Genomic DNA, 12,853 nt, shown 5'->3' with positions numbered 1-12,853 from the left:
CTTTTGTCAGTGTTACTTGATCATGATTATTCTCTATATAAATATCTCCAAGCCCACTAGAATGAAGATAACCTGTAGGAGAAGGCATGTTGGAGGAAATACTTTTATTTTTTCCTTTTTCTTTTTTTTTAGGGAAATACTTCTTGCCATTGATATTGCTAGGCTATTCACTTAAATGTCTTTTGTTTCCAACTAATATATCCCCTAGTTTCCTGATAAAAGAAGAACATCATTAGGCACCTAGGGCAGCAACAGGTGGCGTGCATGTGTGCATCTCCATGTTGTACCCCTTTTAAATCACAAGTTACTTGAGAGTAGGATCTGTGTTATATTTATGTTTATATTCTAATAATCATGTGTATAGTAGGAGTTTAAAATGTTTGCTTAATTTTTATAATAGAATAAAGCAGATAAGAAAGAGGAACACATGCAAAGAAATAAAGACAATAACTCAGAACCTTTCCAATCACTGAAGCTGTCAGTCCTAGGTAGGAACATATGAATTCACACACCTAAAAGGTGTCCCATGATTCTTCTTTTCCTTTTCTTTATTTTGTTTGATCTTTGAAAAACCTAATAAATAATTATCCAGTTTTATAAAATAGGTAAATTAGGTATAAGAAGGTAGACCAGTATTCAAATTTTGAAAGTGGTCTTCATTTTATAAAACTCTTCACTACAGAGGCAACTAAATAACACAGCTAGAGGACTGAGTCTAGAATCAGAAAGATTTCAATTCAGATCACACTTCAAAGATTTACTACCTATATGATCCTTGACAAGTCACTGCCTATTTGGTGTTGGTTTCCTCAACTGGAAAATGGGGATGATAATGGTACCTACCTCTAACAGCTGTGAGGATCAAATGAAATAATATCTATAAAGGGCTTAGCACAGTGCCCAGCACATGGAAGATCCTTAATACATGCTTGTTCCCTTCCCTAACTTTAATTAGTTAACTATCCTAACAAATATTAAATATAAATCAATTAACAAGGGTTTTTTTTTAAACTTAATGTGTATTTAATGTGCTACCACATACTCTGAGGGCTATAAAGACATATAAAATATTATATCTGCTCTGAAGAGCTTATTTATGTAAGGAGAGAAAAGAACAAAACATATGGAACAATAACAAACAGTAAAACATAACTCTGATAGTGCTAAACTGTTCTATAAGAGCTCAAAGGAGAGGGAGATAGGGGAAAATACAAATTTTGAGAAAAATACAATTTTTGAGCTAGAGAGAACTTCAGAAGTCATTAAGTTAAACCTCATATTTACAGATAAGGCAAATGAGTTTTTCAGGGGCTGGCTGGTTGGTTGTTGTCCTTAATTCTCAAAATGACATCACTATGTTGGAGTCAAGGTGCAGTGTGTCTGACTGTGTCTGACCAGACCAATATGAGCTTGGAAGGCTGTACCACAGGTTGGGCACAAATGGTTCGCATGAATATGTGGAGTAGAGATTTCTCTAAATCTGCACATCTGATGTTTCTTTTGAGCTATTGCAATTCAGTTTCACTCACACAGCACAGCTCCTTCTTTGATGTAGGCATGTTGTGCTGGGCAGTCCTTTTCCAGTATCAACCCTGTTGCACAATCAATTCCAAAGTTCCTCACAAGGACCTAGAGAGTGTCCTTGTATTGCTTCTTCTGACCTACATGTGAGAATTTGCCTTGTCTGAGTTCTCTGAAATAGTTTTTAGGCAGCCATATGTGTGTCATTTAAGAAAGGACCTCAATGTATGGCACCTTATCATGACAGGTTATCTTCAGAATCTTCTTAAAACAATTCAAATGGAAGCAGTTCAGTTTCCTGGAATGGAGCTGGTGTATGGTTCAGATTTCAGAGGCATATAAATAATGAGGTCAGCACAATGGCTCTGTAGACTTTCAGTTTGGCTTAATACCTCACTATAGTACCTCTTCTCCCTCATATTTTCTTTTGGAGCCTCCCAAACTCTGAGCTCGCTCTGCTAATGCGTACATCCACCTCATCATCTATATGAAAAGTATACTACCAAGTTAAGTGAACTTATTCACAGCTTTCACTATTTCTCCATTTGCTGTAATTGATGGTCCCACATAAACGTGGTGTGTTGCTGGCTGGTAGAGAACTTTGTTTTCTTGGTGTTAATTTTTAGTCCAAAATTAGCACAAGCAGCAGAGAATTGATCCATACTCTGTTGTACCTTGACCTCAGAGTGGGCAATGAGTGGGCAATCATCTGCAAACAAAACAACCATGCACCAACTCTCCACTTTAGTCTTGGCTTGTAGCCTTTTCCAAGTTAAATAATTTACCATCACTGCAATAGCCAACTTTGATGCTATTTTTGTTTTCATTGAAGGAGTCCAGCAGCATCACTGAAAACATCATGCTAAAAGGCATGGGAGCAAGCACACAGCCCTGCTTCATTCCACTGGTGACTGGGAAAGTGTGAGAGCATTGTCCATTATTCAGAACCTGTGCAAACATGTTGTAGTACTTGTGTACAATACTGATGAATTTCTCTAAGCAACCAAATTTTGCCATAATTTTCCACAAGCCCTCATGATTGACAGTGTCAAGAGCCTTGGTTAGGTCTGCTAATATTGTGTACAGACCTCTGTTTTGCTTCTGACATATCTGCTGGAATTATTAGGTAGCAAATACTACTGTCAACCATTCCTCATCACTGGCTCTTGAATATATGTTTATCTTCCAGGTGAAGGATTAGCTAATTAAGAAGAACTCTGTCAAGAATCTTGCCAGCAATAACTAGAAAGAGGTCCCCCTGTGATTAATCATAGGACTACTTGTTTTCCTTTCCTTTATAGAGACATCCTTGATCTCTTGGGGAATAACTTTCTCTTGCCACATAACCCAGAAGATTTCAGTTAACTTCTATATGAACAATGGTCCCCTGCCTTATAGATCTCTATTTGGAAGGAATCAGCACTAGGCACTTTTCCACATGAGAGGAGTCTTCTGGAATTCAGTACTTATTCTTTAGTAAGAAGTTTAGCTAGAAAGGGAATAACTTTAATGTGAGGTATAAAGTCAATGGCTTCAGCATCTGTTGACTGTTGAGAACACTAAGGTTAGCTAACTCATTGGAGGGGCTAAGCAAATTGTAAAAGGACAATAGCAAGTTCATGGAAGAGCAAGGTGACATCATATATCTTGCCTTTCATTCCCAAAGCCTGATTGTGCAATGAGTAACAGTGCATGCAACTAGGGATTTACTGTAGATGTTGCTTTGTTGGGGTATGACAGTTCCTATAGCAACAACAGCATAACCCAGCCAATCCCTGCCCTATTCTATGAACCACCAGCACTGGGCTGTTCCCCCATGCCCTCTAGGCTCCAATAATTATTTAATCTTTCTTGGGATCTACTTTCCAACTGGGAACAAAATATAGCCTATTTCTTACATGGCCATGGCCCAGGAACTCACATGTTAATCAAACAGCCTAAAGTAAGCATTGCTGCTACTACCATAGCAAATAAAGACTTAGCCCATACCAGTACCCATTCTCTGTTGGCCTTCTTTCTTTCTTTTTTTGTGCTTGGGATTTCTAATGTAAAGCTGGGCAAAGATCACTGGATATAGAATTAAGAGGACCTGAGTTCAAGTCCTAACATTGCCAAGTACTAATTCTGTAATCAGATATGTCACTTCACTTGACTGGATTTCAGTTTCTTTATCTTTAAAATAAGAGGCTTGGACTAGATAACCTCACAGACCTTTCAGTTCCAATTCAATAGTCCTCTGATCCTAGATCTTTAGCTCTTACATTCATTTCATAGTATGGTGCTCATTAAAACCAAACTTTCTTTAAAAGGCACCAGATCACTTGATACCCTCTCCAAGGCTGACTGCTCTTTCTACATGAAAAATAGGTCCAAGAAAAGGAGTTAGCATATTTATTGCTCCCTACTGCCACTTTCACTATATCCATCTGGCCCCATTTACAATGGGACCATCTTTAAAGCTCACTCCATCCTCTTGAAATGGTTGTCTGCCTGTCATTTCTGAATATCTAGGTCAATTTTCCTTCTCTCCAGTAATTTTAATATCTGGCTTAAATTTTTGCTCTCTATCCCAAATATTCTGCCTTCCAAAAACCATAACCCTTCATGTGTTCATCATCAACTCCTGACTTTCTGAGTCTACTTCAAGTGAGCGTAGGAGTAGCACGTTCTTTAGATATCCCTCTTCATGTCCAGAGAATTAGTCCCATATGCTAAAATCTCATATTACATTTCTTCCTAGTCCAACATATCTTTTCGTAGACCATACAATCTATCTAATACTCTATGTTAGTAGCAAAGCTATTGCACAACTGAATGTTTTAAAATAATTCCTAGCCTTAAGGGAGTGGAGAATCAATACCTTATGATATATTTGCATTTTTCACATATTTATTTGACTTATTAAAAATAAATACATTCACTTAACAAAAAAAATTCTAGGGAACCCACATGGATTAAATAAATGCATTTACATATATTTTTTGTTTCCTTTGAACTCTCTTTGATTAGCTGCTGTTTTGTGAAGAGCAGGAGTGAATGTTAAGGGGAACTATTCTGGATGATGATGATGATGATGATGATAATGATGATGATGGCTTAGGTATAATGTGACAAAAGCAAGAAAAATAAAGAAAGTAAGAAAATTACACTTTAGCTTGAACTCATTAGTTGTTTTTGTGGAGGTGGATAGCACTTTTCATCAAGAATCCTTTGGAATCATCTTTGATCATTGTACTAATCAGAGTATCTAAATCTTTCATAGTTGATAATTATTGCAATGTTGCTGTTTTGTGTACAATGACCTTCTGGTTCTGTTCAATTCCCTTTACATCAGTTCTTATAGGACTTTCCATGTTTTTCTAAAATCATTCCCCTCATCATTTCTTATTGCATAATAGTATCCTATCATATGCTACAACTTACTTAACCATTCCCTAATAGATAGACATCACCTCCCTTTTCAATTATTTGCCACCACAAAAGAACGGCTATAAATATTTTGTATGCCTTTTTCTTTGATCTCTTTGAGATAGGAACCTGGTAGTAGTATTGCTGGGACAAAGGGTATGCCCTTTCAGCAAGGCTCCAAATTGTTCTCCATAATGACTGGACTAGTTCTCAAGTCTACTTACAGTTTCTTAGTGTAGCTATTTTCCCACATCCCTCCAGCATTTGTCATTTCTAATAGGTGTGAGGTGGTACCTGAGTTGTTTTAATTTGCATTTCTCTAATCAATAGTGATTTCATATGACTATAGATAACATTAACTTCTTCTTCTGACAACTGCCTATTGACCATTTCTCAATTGGTGAATGGCTCTTATTTTTATAAATTATATATATAATAAATTGACATAAATTGATGCATTTGAATCAGTACCCTATATATTTGAGAAGTGAAGACTTTATCAGAGAAACTTGCTGTAACATTTTTTTGGTATTACTTCATGTGATACCTTGTAACAAAATGTATTTTCCTTGATTATCTCTTTTAATTAGGTCTATTTTTGCTTTGAGATCATAATTGCTCACCCTGCCTTTTTTTTCTACTTTAACTAAATCATAATAGATTCTGCTACTTCTCCTTATTTTAACTGTGTGTGTGTGTGTCTTCCTGTTTTAAGTCTGTCTCTTGTAAACAACATCTCATTTGATTCTAGCTTCTAATCTATTTTGCCATCCACTTCCATTTTATAGAAGTTCAACCCATCCACATTCACAGTTATGATTGCTAACTGGGTAGTTTCCTCTATCCTCTTTTCTTCTATATTTTCTTCTTTCTACTGTGTCCTTCCGCAAAAGTTTGTTTTGCTTCTGACCCTTCCCTCCCTCAATCCGAACCCTCTTTTATCCCCCTCCTTCTTTCTTATCCCCTTAATCTTCAATTAAGTCAAATTTTTATACTTGACTGAATGTGTATATTCTTCCTTCTTTGAACTACTTTAGATGACAGTGAGGTTCAAGCTTTGTCCACCCCTCTCATTTACCCCTCCACTGTAAAAGCTCTTCCTTGCATGCCTTTTTTGTGAGATAATTTTCCTCATTTTTCCTCTCCTTTCCCCTTTCTCCCAGTCCACCCCTCTTTCTCATTTTTTGAAATCATCCCAACATTATTGTCTCACATCCATTTTTTTATCTCACAAAACTTTTTTTTAAAAATAAACTTGAGTCAAAATTACCATGTTTATTGAATATTGACTACCTAAGTTTAGTCTTGAAGGAAAATTACATTGACTTAATGTGTATTATCTGTTGATGATATAGAATACCCTCAAGTTTCAGTAGGCCTCAGTATTATATCATAGTAGAGAGTAATAATAAATATTCTTAAATATGTCTAGGAATCATGCAGAAAATGTTAAATTATATTCAGTATATTTCTTCAAATAAGTGTGTTACACATTTTAAGGAGATTTCCATCCAAAATGTTTATAAATTTTTGGAAGTCTCGGTGCTGTCAAAGTTAAAGTTTCAGCTGTTGAGAAAATTTGGTTTTTCAGAATAACTTACTCTCCACAGATTAAAAAGCTCTAACATACATAACAATACATTCTTTTAGAGTTCCTTTTCCCTCAGTTTTTCTCTAATCCTCACTTAAAATAATTAGGTCAAATATCAGGTGTTTAGGTTTTATAATATTTCCAAACAGCATATCATTTCCCCTTCCCCCACTTTTTACTTTACACCTCTTTGTATTTTTTTCACACCTAATTAATTAAAACACTGAACACCTGACCCCAGATTTCACAGGTACAGTAACATAAAGAGCTTGTCACTCAGCATTTCAAAAATAGGTTTTGTCTGATGTCTTTTGAGCATGTACCTGTGAATAGGAAGAACTGTGGGTAACAGTTGTTTCAACTTCTACACCTCTGTAATCTTGAATCATGCCTTTCACTCCTGTGCACCAGGCTTGACTCTAATGAGACACTGCATACCATTTCTTTGAAGGTGCAATCTCACCAAAAAGGTTTTTCAAGTCACATGAAAGAGAAAATACTTCTGTGTTAGACAATTGCACAACTGAACTTGTCATTTTCTATACTGGTGGGTTCTAAGGAAAGAGTATTTGAAGATGTAGTTATGACACCTCTCCCTTTCACAATCTCTCTGCATATCTAAACCCTCATTCATATTTCTAGCCTTTCTAAACACTGTGAATTGCGCATCTGTGATTCTTTCCCAGGTTCTCTTGGGAACACTATAAGCTCAGGACCAATTCCCTGCTGCCCTCAGGGTAGCCTAGGCAGAAATTCAATTCTTTTAGCAGTCCAGGTGTGCAGATTTCCTTCTTTGCACATGGAAAAGTCTCTCAGATTGTGGAAAATAGAACTGAAATAGAAAAAAGGCATGTGGAGCCTGGGAGTTCCACATACTTCTTTGTTTCACTAACATTTTGTCTAGCTCTCTTAGCTTTTTTCATAACAGGCTTTGTGTTATATATTTGTTGTAGCATCTCTATTAGATTATCATGTCCCAAGGGAAGGAAATATGTCTTTATTTTCATCTATGTATCCCCATTTCTTAAAAAAATATGTCTTGTATATAGTAGATACTTAAACATATTTTGTAGTTATATATAATATACTGTTAGGAAAACAGTTTTACATTGGAGTACCTCTAACAATTGACCTCCATGCAGTCAGAAACTATTCTTCATTTTGGAAGAAATGAAAGTTTGAGTTATATATAATTTTATCTTTGGTCTCTTGCCTTTTAGTTGAGTACAAACCTGGTTCAATCGAAATTTTCACAATTTTACAAGCTGCTCATGGGATCAAGACTTAATCTACATGTGGACACACTTTGGAGTTTAGGATAGCAGTCATGCAAAGATCTGGCCATTCATGTTGTTTATCTTGAAACTCAGTGAAACAGTAATTTAGACTGACTTCTACCTGAGGATTTTCAGTGTAAACCCATGATTCAAAGAAAAACCTCCAATTACATTTTTACTCAAGTAAAAACTTCCACTCTAATGGTATGCATGCATGTGCTCTGTCTCCCTCATTCAAATGGTTTTTACTTTATGATCATTGGAGTTCAGCTACAGAAAACAAGATCATATCTTTAGATGGTTTGGCACTATGACTACATGAAAATGGCTGACATCCAATTAAATGTTTGATTTTAAATCTAAAAATTCAATAAACACTTAGTTATTGGCTCTTTATAAAGCAATATAATTAGGTTATAAAGCTATGGAGTTGAGAAATGTTATGATCTCTCACTTCATTGAGCTTACAGGTCAGGAAGGAGGGTATTATTTTCACACAAATACAAATTAGAATGTTATGGGGACAAAGGAGAGATCCTGGCAAAATTTTCTAGGAAAATTTGAGATGGGAGTTCTACTTTCTGTTGGAAGATTTAGAGAAGGCTTCATGGAGGATATAGTATATACACACATATTGTTTATCTCTCTCTCTCTCTCTCTCTCTCTCTCTCTCTCTCTCTTAGTTATTTTCATGTTCTCTTTGCCAGTAGATTGTAAGCTCTTAGAGGGCAGATCATTTTTGTCTTTTTTCTGGATCTCCAGGACTGAGAATGGTGCTTGATACATAGTATAGGTGCTTAATAAATGCCATTATCTTGAGATGAGGATCTAAGCTTGGTTGGAATGTGTGAGCATGCTCTTCAATGTTTACTAACTGGCTTTCAAAAATTATAGGTGATACTCTTTTAAGTTTAAGCTATATTATTAGCATTTTATCCATCATTTCCTTGAGTCTTGACAATCAACAAAATAACTAATCAATAATTCCCTGATATGTAGTGTTTTCTGATTTCTAAGGTATAATTGCTCACATTAAATTTTTAACAATCAGAGGGTGAAGCTAAGATGGTAAAGTATAAACAGTAACCCAGCTGAACTCTCCTAACACTCACCTCTAAACAACTTTAAAATAACTTTACAAACAATTTTGGAGCCACAGAGCCAACAAAAGGTCAGAGTGAGAAATTTTTCCAGCCTAAGATAGCTTGGGAGGTCAGTATGAGAGGTCTGTGATACAGAGGTGGGAACCAGACCAAAGTGCAGCAGTAGAACCAGTGGTAGGCATTGTGGTAGGGTGGGGGAGAGGGAAGGAGGATATATCAGCAGCAGTAGCTTCAGGAGCTCTCAGTCCAGAGATAGCAAGTGTCAAGCAACTGGTCAGAAAGTGACTACAGGGGATCCATTGCTGACACTGGGTGTAGCTTGCACTGATTCGCAACTCTATTGTGCATATGTAGTTCTGGATCACAGTTTCAGGGTAGAGAAGAATACTTATCATTCATCACAAGGGAGCAGGAGTCCAGGTCACAATTCCAAGGCCAAGAGGAGCACTAGCACTTGTGGCTGCAGAAGAACAGGGAACTTGGTAATAGTTGTAGTGCCTAAAGGAACACTAGCACTTGTGACTGTAAGGGAAGCAGAGGACTTAAATGGATAAAGATAAGACTACAAAACAAGAAGGCAGTGAGAACATACTTCATCACATCAACTTGGAAGCACTGAAAACTTACAGATCCCCAGAACTAGCTCTGAAAACAGCAGCTTGAAAAGCCTGAAGTTTGGGACATTGTCTCCCTGAATGCAACTTTAACATAAAGTTCATAGTCAAGAAATAGGCTAGAAAATTGAGCAATCAACAACAAAAAGAACTTGACCATAAAAAAAAGCAAAAAAAAAAACCAAACCTACTATAGTGGCAGGGAAGACCAAGACATAAAGCAAAAAGAAGACAATAATTTGAAAACAGCCACAAGTAAAGCCTCAAAAAATGCTAATTGAACACAAGCCCAGCAAGAATTACTGGAAGAGTTAGAGAAAGAAATAATAATGATAGAAGAAAATTGGGAAAAGAAATGAGAGTGATGAAAGAAAATGATGAAAAGAGAATTAACAGCTTGGTAAAAGAAGCACAAAAAATACTGAAGAAAATAATACCTTAAAAACAAAATTGACCAGTTGATCATTGTGTATGTGTATATACACATACATATATACATATATAATGTGTGTGTATATATGTATATGTGCATACATATATACATACATATTCATGTGTACATGCATATATACATTACATGCATGTATACATATATGTGTACATATACATAAACACACATACCCACATAAATACATACACAGACACACCCTCATTTGAGTATAGGAATATTAATTTACCCAATAGGGAAATAGATGGGGAAGGGGATAAAAATATGGTGGGATGATGAAAGGGAGGGAAGCTTAAGGGAGGCAATGGTGAGAAACAAAATAACTTTTGAGGAGAATAGGTTAAAAAGAGATAGAGGAAGATAAACAGAAAAAAATAAGATGGAGGAATATATACAGTTAATAATCACAATTGTGAAAGTGAGTGAGATAAGCTCAACCATAAAACAGGAGTGGATAGCAGAATGGATTAGCAACCAGATTCTAATAATATATTGCTTGCATGAGACACTTGAAATAGAAAGACACACTCAAAATGAAAATAAAGGGCTGGGGCAGAATCCATTGTGCTTCAGTTGAAATAAAAAAAAGACACGGAGAGCAATCATGTTTTTAGACAAAGCAAAACCAAAAACACATCTAATTAAAAGGGATATTCAAGGAAACTACAATTTGCTAAAAGGTACCATAGACATTATAGTAATATTAAAAATTTTACTGCAAGTTTCTCCGATAAATGCCTAACTTTTCAAATATATAGGGAACTGAGTGAAATTTACAAAACAAAATTTCCCAATTGAGAAATGGTCAAAGAATATAAACAGGAGGGTATTTTTTCTTCTTTTTTGGTGAGGCAATTGGGGCTAAGTGACTTGTCAGGGTCACACAGCTAGTAAGTGTCAAGTGTCTGAGGCTAGATTTGAACTCAGGTCCTCCTGACATCAAGGTCAGAACTCTATCCACTGCATCACCTAGCTGCCCCACATGCAATTTTCAGAAAGGAAATAAAAGCTATCTATAGTTACACAAAAAAAATCACTAAATCATTATTGATTAGAGAAATGCAAATTAAAACAACTCTGAGATACCATCTCACACCTATTAGAAGTGATGGAGGGGATGAGGGAAAATAAATTCACTGATGTACTGTTGGTGGAGTTATGAACTGGTCCCACCATTCTAGAGTACAATTTTGATCTATACCTAAAGGGCTATAAAACTGTCCATATTCTTTGGCCCAGCAATTCCACTATTTCAGCACCCCCAAAGAGATAAAAGAAAAAGGGAAAGGACCTATATGTACAAAAATGTACATAGCAACTCTTTTTGTGGTGGCAAGAAGTTGGAAATTGAGGGAATACTTATCAATTGGGGAATGGCTGAACAAGTTGTAGCATACAATTGTGATGGAGGATTTTTGTGGCATAAGAAATGACAAGGGGAATAGTTTCATAACAAAAAAAAAACATGGGAAAACCTTTATGAAAGTGAAGTGAGAAGAACCAGAAGATTTTTTTGCGCAGTAACAACAATGTTGTAGTGATGATCAACTATGAATGACTTGACCATTTTGATCAATACAATGATCCAAGACAATTCCAAAGGAGTTAGGATGAAAAAATGTTATCCACCACAAGGAACAGAACTGGGGAATTTTGAGTGCAAATTATAGTACAGTTTTCTTGCTTTTTGTGGGGGCAATATGGCTAATATGGAAATGTTTTGTATGATTTCATACGTATAAGTGAGAGCATACTGCATGCCTTCTTTGTGGCCAGGGGAGGGTTGTGAATCAGGCAGAGAATTTGGAATTCAATTTAAAAAGAAAAGAATGTTAACAAAATAAAGAATAAATTTATAAAAAGAAAAAAATGGCCTCTCACAAACCATGTTTTTTTTAATTAATTAATTTATCTTTCATTTTCAACAATCACTTCCATAAACTTTTGAGTTCTAAATTTCCCCCCCCTCCCTCTTCATCTTCCTTCCCAAGAAGGCATACAATCTGATACAGGCTCTACATATACATTCCTATTAAACATATTTTCAAAAAAATTAAAAAAACATATTTTCATATTAGTTATGTTGTAAAGAACATGTTGTAAAGAAACAATAGGAGCAACCACCAGAAAGAGGAAACAAAACTCAACAGAAGAGAAAAAAAATAGCAAATAGTATGCTTTGATCTGCATTCAAATTCCATAGTTCTTTCTTTGGTTGTGGATAGCATTTTCATCATGTGGCCTTTGGAGATGTCTTAGATCCTTGTATTGCTGGGAAGGGTTAAGTTTATCAATATTAGTCATCACACAACATGGCTGTTATTGTGTACAACATTCTTTTGGTTCTGCTTACTTCACTCAGCATCAGATCATACAAGTCTTTCCAGGTTTTTTTGAAGTCAGCCTGTTCATCATTCCTTATAGCACAATAGTATTCCATTATATTCATATACCACAACTTGCTAAGCCATTCCCCAAATGATGGGCATCCTCTCAATTTCCAATTCTTTGCCACCACAAAAAGAGCTGCTATGAATATTTTTGTACATGTGGGTCCTTTTCCCATTTCTGTGATCTCTTTGGGATATAGCCCTAGAAGTGCTATTGCTGGGTCAAAGGGTATGCACATTTTTATAGCCCTTTGGGCATAGTTCCAAATTGCTCTCCAAAATGGTTGGATCATTTCACAACTCCACCAACAATGCATTGGTGTTCCAATTTTCCCACATCTTCTCCAACATTTATTATTTTCCTGTTTTGTTGTGTTGGCCAATCTGACCGGTGTGATGTGGTACCTCAGAGTTGTTTTGATTTTCATTTCTCTAATCAATAGTGATTTTTTCATATGACTATAGGTGGCTTTAATTTTTTCATCTGAGAATTGCCTGTTC

Source organism: Vombatus ursinus, unplaced genomic scaffold, assembly GCF_900497805.2.
Source record: "Vombatus ursinus unplaced genomic scaffold, bare-nosed wombat genome assembly UNPS02006779.1, whole genome shotgun sequence".
Lineage (NCBI taxonomy): Eukaryota > Metazoa > Chordata > Mammalia > Diprotodontia > Vombatidae > Vombatus > Vombatus ursinus.
This window is presented reverse-complemented; position numbering follows the sequence as displayed.